This window comes from Protobothrops mucrosquamatus, unplaced genomic scaffold (assembly GCF_001527695.2).
Source record: "Protobothrops mucrosquamatus isolate PMUCROS unplaced genomic scaffold, P.Mucros_1.0 scaffold_311, whole genome shotgun sequence".
Taxonomy (NCBI): Eukaryota; Metazoa; Chordata; class Lepidosauria; order Squamata; family Viperidae; genus Protobothrops; species Protobothrops mucrosquamatus.
The window spans coordinates 584414-591992 of record NW_015386387.1 but is presented as its reverse complement, the minus strand read 5'-3'; positions in this window follow the sequence as shown (position 1 = coordinate 591992).

Here is a 7579-nt window from a genome sequence, read left to right as displayed (position 1 = left end):
CTGAAATTCTAAAATTTTAAATTGGGTATAATTTTATATTATTATAGTGGGTTTTAGGACAGGACAAATAATTTAATTAGTTTTGAATATTTTTAAATATTATGGTATTGCTGTTTTATTAATGTGCCTGTTCACCGCCCTGAGTCCCGCAAGGGAGAAGGGCGGTATATAAATCAAATAAATTTGAATTTGAATTTAAATGGGAGCTAACCTCTCCCTTAAGGCCAGACAAAGCTCCCCCCCTGCAACCCATTATGGTGGAAGGGGAACAATATTTTGAAATTAAGAAGATACTAGATTCCAGGAAACATCATGGATCAATCCAATATTTGATGACGTGGAAGGACCTCCCACCATCCCAAAATGAGTGGGTACATAATAAGAAACATGTCAGGGCCCTTAGATTACTAAAGAGGTTTCACGCCCATTATCCGGATAAGCCCGATTAATCTTGTTGTTTCAATTCTCTCCCCTTTTATTTTGTCTGCCTCCAGGTGGATCTCTCATTTTTTTAGGGGGGCAGCATGTCAGAACCCTAATTTTTTAATTCTCTTTAATTCCTCTGTTTAAGCTATTTGGGTTCTGCCATTGTCCTAAGGGGGCAGGGGGGAATATGCATTGCATGTAGGACGATTCCTCTATCTACTTTGATGTATTGTCTTTGGAATGTGAATGGAATGCCTCGGGCCATCTGCCTTATCTCAATGCAGAGGGGAGGAAACGGCGAAAACCTAACAACCCTGAGAGAGGCACCTTATCAGCTCGTTTCCCACAGTATGGTGTCACCTGTGGATTGGCCTGTTTGAATCATCCGGATGGACAGTTGGGATGGGATTTCTATTGCACGATTTTACTATTGATTCAGGCAGGAAAGCTGCCAGATCCTGCCTAGACTTCCTGCTGTCTATACCTGCCAATCCACGTTCCTGTTGAAATGATGCGGATGAAGAGGGAAGAATACTAATGGTGGAAATAATGATGAATAAAAAACAGATACTGACAGTAGCAATATATGCACCAAATGATAAACAAGAACAATTTTACCAAAAATATATATAAAAATATTAGAATTGGACTATCAAAATCTCTGTATAATGGGAAACATCAATGCAATAACAGATGTAATTTTGGACTATAAAAGCACCAAACAAGGGAGGAAAGGAAGAAATATATTACCTAAAGCATTTTTAAAAATGGCAGAAGAACTCTGTATCCAAGATATATGGAGAGAAAAAATCCAAAGAAACTTCAATATACATTTTACTCAAATAGACATAAATCATGGTCTAGAATTGACATGATATGGACATCCTCAGAACTTAGCAGGATGATACAAGAAATTGAGATAGAAACTAATATCTGGGCAAATCATAACCCAATAAAGATGATCTGGAGAGGAGCCAAGAAAAAATTAAGATGGTCCTTGAACAAATCTATATTGAAAGAAAAAGAATTCATACAACTAGCGACAAAGGAAATAGAGTTTTTTTTCAAAATAAACAAGAAAGAGACATCGCTTCAAAATGTGCGGGACACAGCCAAAGCATATTTCAGAGGGTTATACTACTTATACTACTTATACTACTAAAAAGAATAAGGAAAAGAAACAACAACATTTAAAGTTGAAGGAAAAATTCAGAAAATTAGAATCAGAATTACAAATAGACCCACAAAAGAAAATACTTAAGTAGTAAACAGAGGTAATAAAACATAAATTAAACCTAGCTGAGACGGAAATAATGGCTCAACAGATTAAAAGGGCTAAACAGAACTTCTTTGAAAATGCCAATAAACCAGGGAGATGGTTAGCATAGACTGAAAAAAGAAAAAAGAGAAAAAACTGATAAACAAGTTGCAAGACTCAAAAGGTGAAGTACAGCTTCAAAAAGATACAATTAAAAAAATTATCAAAGACTATTACGAGATACTTTACAATGCAGAGGAAATTTCAAAAGAAAAAATACAGCAATATTTTTTTTAAAAGCAGACTTACTAAAAATTTCAGAGAATATTCAAAATATATTAAATGGAAAAATATCAATGATGGAGATTACAGAGGCTATAAAAAGGCAAAAAAATGATAACACTCCAGGTCCAGATGGATTACCCGCAGAGTTTTATAAATCATTACAAGATACACTAAGCCCAATACTGAAAGAACTGTGCAATGAAATACTTTTGGAGGCTAAAATACCAAATACATGCACTGAAGCTAATATTACCCTAATACCCAAAAGAAGACTCTGATCTAACGCAAATAAAAAAATATAGACCGATATCATTATTAAATATAGATTATAAAATTTTTGCCTCAATAAAGAGGCAAAAGAAATAAAGAAATTTTTGACCGAATTTATACATACAGACCAAAATGGCTTTCTACCTAAAAGACAGATGAAAAATAATTTAAGAATGATTCTAGATGTTCTAGAGTACTATGAAATTCATCCAGGGAAACAGATGGCTTTAATATTTCTTGATGCATAGAAAGCCTTCAACAATGTAAACTGGCAATTTATGTTTCAGCAACTAGAGCAAATGGATTTTGGAGAAAATGTTATAAATGTAATCAAAATAATTTATTATACACAAAAAGCCAAAATAATTGTAAATGGAGACTTCACAGAAAACTTTGACATTAAAAAAGGCACAATACAGGGATGTCCATTATCTCCATTATTATTTATACTAACACTGTAAGTATTGAATAGAAACATCAGACAAGATATAGAAATTAAAGGATTGGAGATAAAAAATGAAAAATATAAACTACAAGCATTTGCAGATGACTTGGTTGTTATATTGGAAGAACCGCTCGAAACAAGCACTAAACTTATGGAGAAAATAGAAAAATTTGGAGAAGTGGCAGGGTTGAAAATAAACAGAGAAAAGACTAAAGTGCTAACAAAAAATCTAACAGAAATCTAATAGAAAAACAAAAAAAAAACTAGCAAAAAAAACAAATTTTCAAATAGTTAAAAAAGTTAAATGTTTGGGAATTTATTTAACAGTAAGATGTGCAACAATAAAAGAAGATAAAACATCAGATTGCTAAAACAAATAAAACTGGATCTGGAAAAATGGAAAAACTTACAACATTCAATGCTGGGGAGAATAGCAACAGTAAAATGAATATCTTACCGAAAATACTCTTTTTATTCCAAATGATACCTGTAAGACTGGGAAAAGCCTTTTTTGATGAATTAAATACAACAATACTGAAATTTATCTGGCAAGGAAAAAAAAAACTAGAATCAGACTGAAAATGTTACAAGAAGCGAAAGAAAGTGGAGGATTTGGACTGCCGGACTGGACGTTATACTACCAAGCAACTATATTAACATGGCTTAAAGAGTAGATAATGCTCAGAGATAAAAGACTACGATACCTAGAGGGGCATGACCTACAACTTGGTTGGCATGCCTTTCTGTGGTATGGGAAGAATAAAATTCATAGACACTTTCAAAACCACTTTATAAGAAATGCACTTCTTTTAGAATGAGAAAAAATAAAAGCGAAAATTTATATCAAGATACCTGGAAGGCTTTCAACAATGGAAGCATTTGCTTACCCAAATTTAATTAATTATGACGAAGTTGTGACATATAAAGATATTTTGGACAATGAAGGGAAATTGAAAGACAGACAAGATTTACAAGAACAAGGTATTGATCTATCATGGGGGCCATATTTGCAAATCCAAATGAGATATGAAAAAGGTGCTAAAACAATGGGATTTTATAAAGAACAGACAGAATTCAACCAGATACTGCTAAAAACAGATGAAAAACTGATTACAAAACTCTATAAATATCTGTTAAGCTTAAAGATGGAGGAGGAACAAGTAAAAGAAACAATGATAAGGTGGGCAAAGAACTTTGGACATAATATAGAATTAGAAAACTGGCAAAGGTTATGGGAAAGAAATGCTAAATTAACGAAAGCAGTGGCATATAAAGAAAACTTATATAAAATGTTTTACAGATGGCATTTAACACCAGTGAGATTAGCAAAAATATTTAAAAATACTTCAAACAAGTGTTGGAAATGCAATCAAAAGCCAGGTACTTATTACCATATCTGGTGGACATGCCGTAAAGCTAAAAGATTTTGGACAAAAATACACTTATGGTTGGAGGAATTGACTAAAAAACAAATAGATTTTAAGCCAGAATTATTTTTGTTACGAATAACAGGAGCAAATTATGAGAAAGGCTGTATATATTTAATTCTACATGTACTAACTGCAGCAAGAATTGTATTTGCCCAACATTGGAAAAATGAAAATTTACCAACAGAAGAACTAATTAAGAAAATTTTAGAGTGTGCAGAAATGGATAGATTGACTTTAAAGATAAAAGAGAAAGAAGATTCAGTGTATTTTAGAACATAGGATAATTTTTATCAATGGCTAGAAAAACGAGTTAGAGAGAAAGAAACGTGATATGCAACATTGAATATATACTAGCAAGAAGAAGACTACTGAGCGATTAATTACCTTATTGTTTATGATAATTATTATTCATGTTTTTTTAAATACATGAACCCAGACAACATGCTGTTTGCTAAATATTAAGAATGTTATTTTAGAAAATCCTAACCCCAATCCTAACCCCGACCCCACCCAATTCCTAATCCTATAAAAATTATAATCATATATACACACACACACACACACACACACACACACACACACAGAGTGGCAGTAATAAAAGTATCCGAACACTAGGATAAAAATCTTAAACCAAACTTGTTTAATTTACAAAAGTACTAAGCTTTCGTCTACCATACTGTATATATATATGGTAGAAATAACAAATGTAAAAATAAAAAAATGAATTTGAACACCAGGACAAGGTTATAAACACAACTGTTTAGCTTTCGTCGGCCAAACTGCCGACATCGTCAGAGTATAAAAACCAGGATTTGGGAGTTCACTTATATCAATGGTTGCCTCTGTGCCCTGCTCCTCGATCGGGTCATTGGTCCGCTCATTATCACCGATCGTGTTGTTCTTAAAGGGCCTGCATTTGTCAATATGTTGGCAGCTTTCGAGGCTGTTCTCCCACCCCCAGTCGTTGTTATTCCCCTGGTGCGCATACGAGCGTCCAGGGGTTGGCTGTCAGGTTGCTCTCGCCCATCCTCCCCCCACACACCTGTCACAGGGTGTGCCTGTGCCTCCGTCATGAAGTTATTGATGGTGCGTGTCTCCGGCGCCTTATTTTTCCTGCTCGCCAGTCCTACTGGTGCCCTCCTGCACGTGCGGATGCCCGGGGATTGAATATCCAGCTGTTCTTGCCTGTTGCTCCCCTCCCTTCTTGTTGTCAATTGAGCCTGAGTGTCTGCCAAAGAGTTGCCTATCAGACGCGCTCCTGAGGCTACTCCTCCGCTCGCCAGCGCCATTCCTCCTCTGGGGCGTGTGTGGGAGCACTGGGGGTTGCCATCTAGTCGTCTGCCCTCGTTGTTCTCCATTCCTCTCATAGTCCGCCGTAACCACACGTCTATTGCCAAATCGTCCACTGGGCATGCCTCCAGTAACAATCCCCCACTCGCAAGCCCTGTTGCCTCCCTTGCGCACGTGCGAACACCCGGGAATTGGCTTGCTGCTGGGCGCCCACAGACACACATATACATATACATATACATATACATATACATATACATATACATACATACATACATACATACGACTAGTAATCAAAGTGAAAATCCGACTATTGGGTATATCCAAATAATAATAATAATAATAATAATAATAATAATAATAATAATAATAATAATAATAATAATAATAATAATAATAATAAAGTTGGAAGGGACCTTGGAGGTCATCAACTCCCTGCTCAGGCAGGAAACCCTACACCATTTCGGACAGATGGCTGTTCAGTCTCTTCTTAAAAACTTCCAGTGTTGGAGCATTCACCGCTTCTGGAGGCAGGTTGTTCCATTGGTAATTGTTCTAACTGTCAGGAAGTTTCTCCTTAGTTCTAAGTTGCTTCTCTCCTTGATTAGTTTCCATCCGTTGCTTCTTGTCCTGCCCTCAGGCGCTTTGGAGAATAGCTTGACTCCCTCTTCTTTGTGGCAGCCCCTGAGATATTGGAACACTGCTATCATGTCCCCCCTCGTCCTTCTCTTCGTTAAACCAGACATACCCAATTCCAGCAACCGTTCCTCATATGTTTTAACCTCCAGTCCCCTAATCATCTTTGTTGCTCTTCTCTGTACTCTTTCTAGAGTCTCAGCATCTTTTTTACATCGTGGTGACCAAAACTGGATGCAGTATTCCAAGTGTGGCCTTACCAAGGCATTGTAAAGTGGTATTAATACTTCACGTGATCTTGATTCTATCCCTCTGTTAATGTAGCCCAGCACTGTGTTGGCTTTTTTGGCAGCTGCAGCACACTGCTGGCTCATATTTAAGTGATTGTCCACTAGGACTCCGAGATCCCTCTCACAGTTACTACTATTGAGCAAGGTACCCCCTATACTATACCTGTACATTTGGTTTTTCTTGCCTAAATGTAGAACTTACTTTTTTCACCATTGAATTTCATTTTGTTAGATAGCGCCCAGTGTTCAAGTCTGTCCAGGTCCTCCTGGATCTTAAGCCTGTCTTCTGAAGTGTTGGCTATTGCTGCCAGCTTGGTGTCATCTGCAAATCTGATGAGTTCCCCATCTATCCTCTCATCCAAATCGTTGATGAAGATGTTGAAGAGCACTGGGCCTAGAACAGAGCCCTGGGGCACCCCACTACACACTTCCCTTCATGTAGATGCAGTTCCATTGAGGACCACACGCTGAGTATATTTAGAAATTATACGAAAATAAGAATACTATATTGAATTATCAATTTGTTGATGTAGAATTGAGATAGATAAGATATGTACCCTGAACACCAGATGTTATGGGGAATTGTGACAAAGGGAATTGGGATCATTTAAAACTTGGAAATGATAAATATTAAACATTAAATTTAAATATTAATGGAAAATTAAAACTGGTCCAAAAGTTGGAATGTTAAAACAATTAAGACATATATAAACTAAAAGTTATTGATAAATGTAAGAAAATTAATTTGTATCTGATTGATAGAATAAGAAGTATACTAATAGGAGACAGCACATATTAAGGGTAAAAGAGAGGAAATATTGGCTGAAACAGTTGGAGACTTGTATTAATAATATCTGTATGTAATTGAATCATTGTAACTCAGCCGCCACGTTGTTTTTCAAAGATATAATTGTAACATTAGAAAATAAATAAAAAATTTAAACAAAAAAAAAGAGAATATCCTTATCATGAGTTCAGGGCTCAGAAACAATGGTTCTCAATAATCGAATATCTAAAGGACATTTACTTCATTATGAGGATATCTATGCTCATTAATATACAAGCAATTAATCATTTTTTATCATAGTTGCACAAATAAGAGTATTCTACTACTCACACCATCTACTTGATGTTATCCAAATAATACCAATTAACTTCAGGCATCTGAAGCCCCATTTACAGCATAGACAAAGAGACTAATCTTATTAGGGTTTTACATAGGAAACAGTACAATCTTTTTCATTCTGAT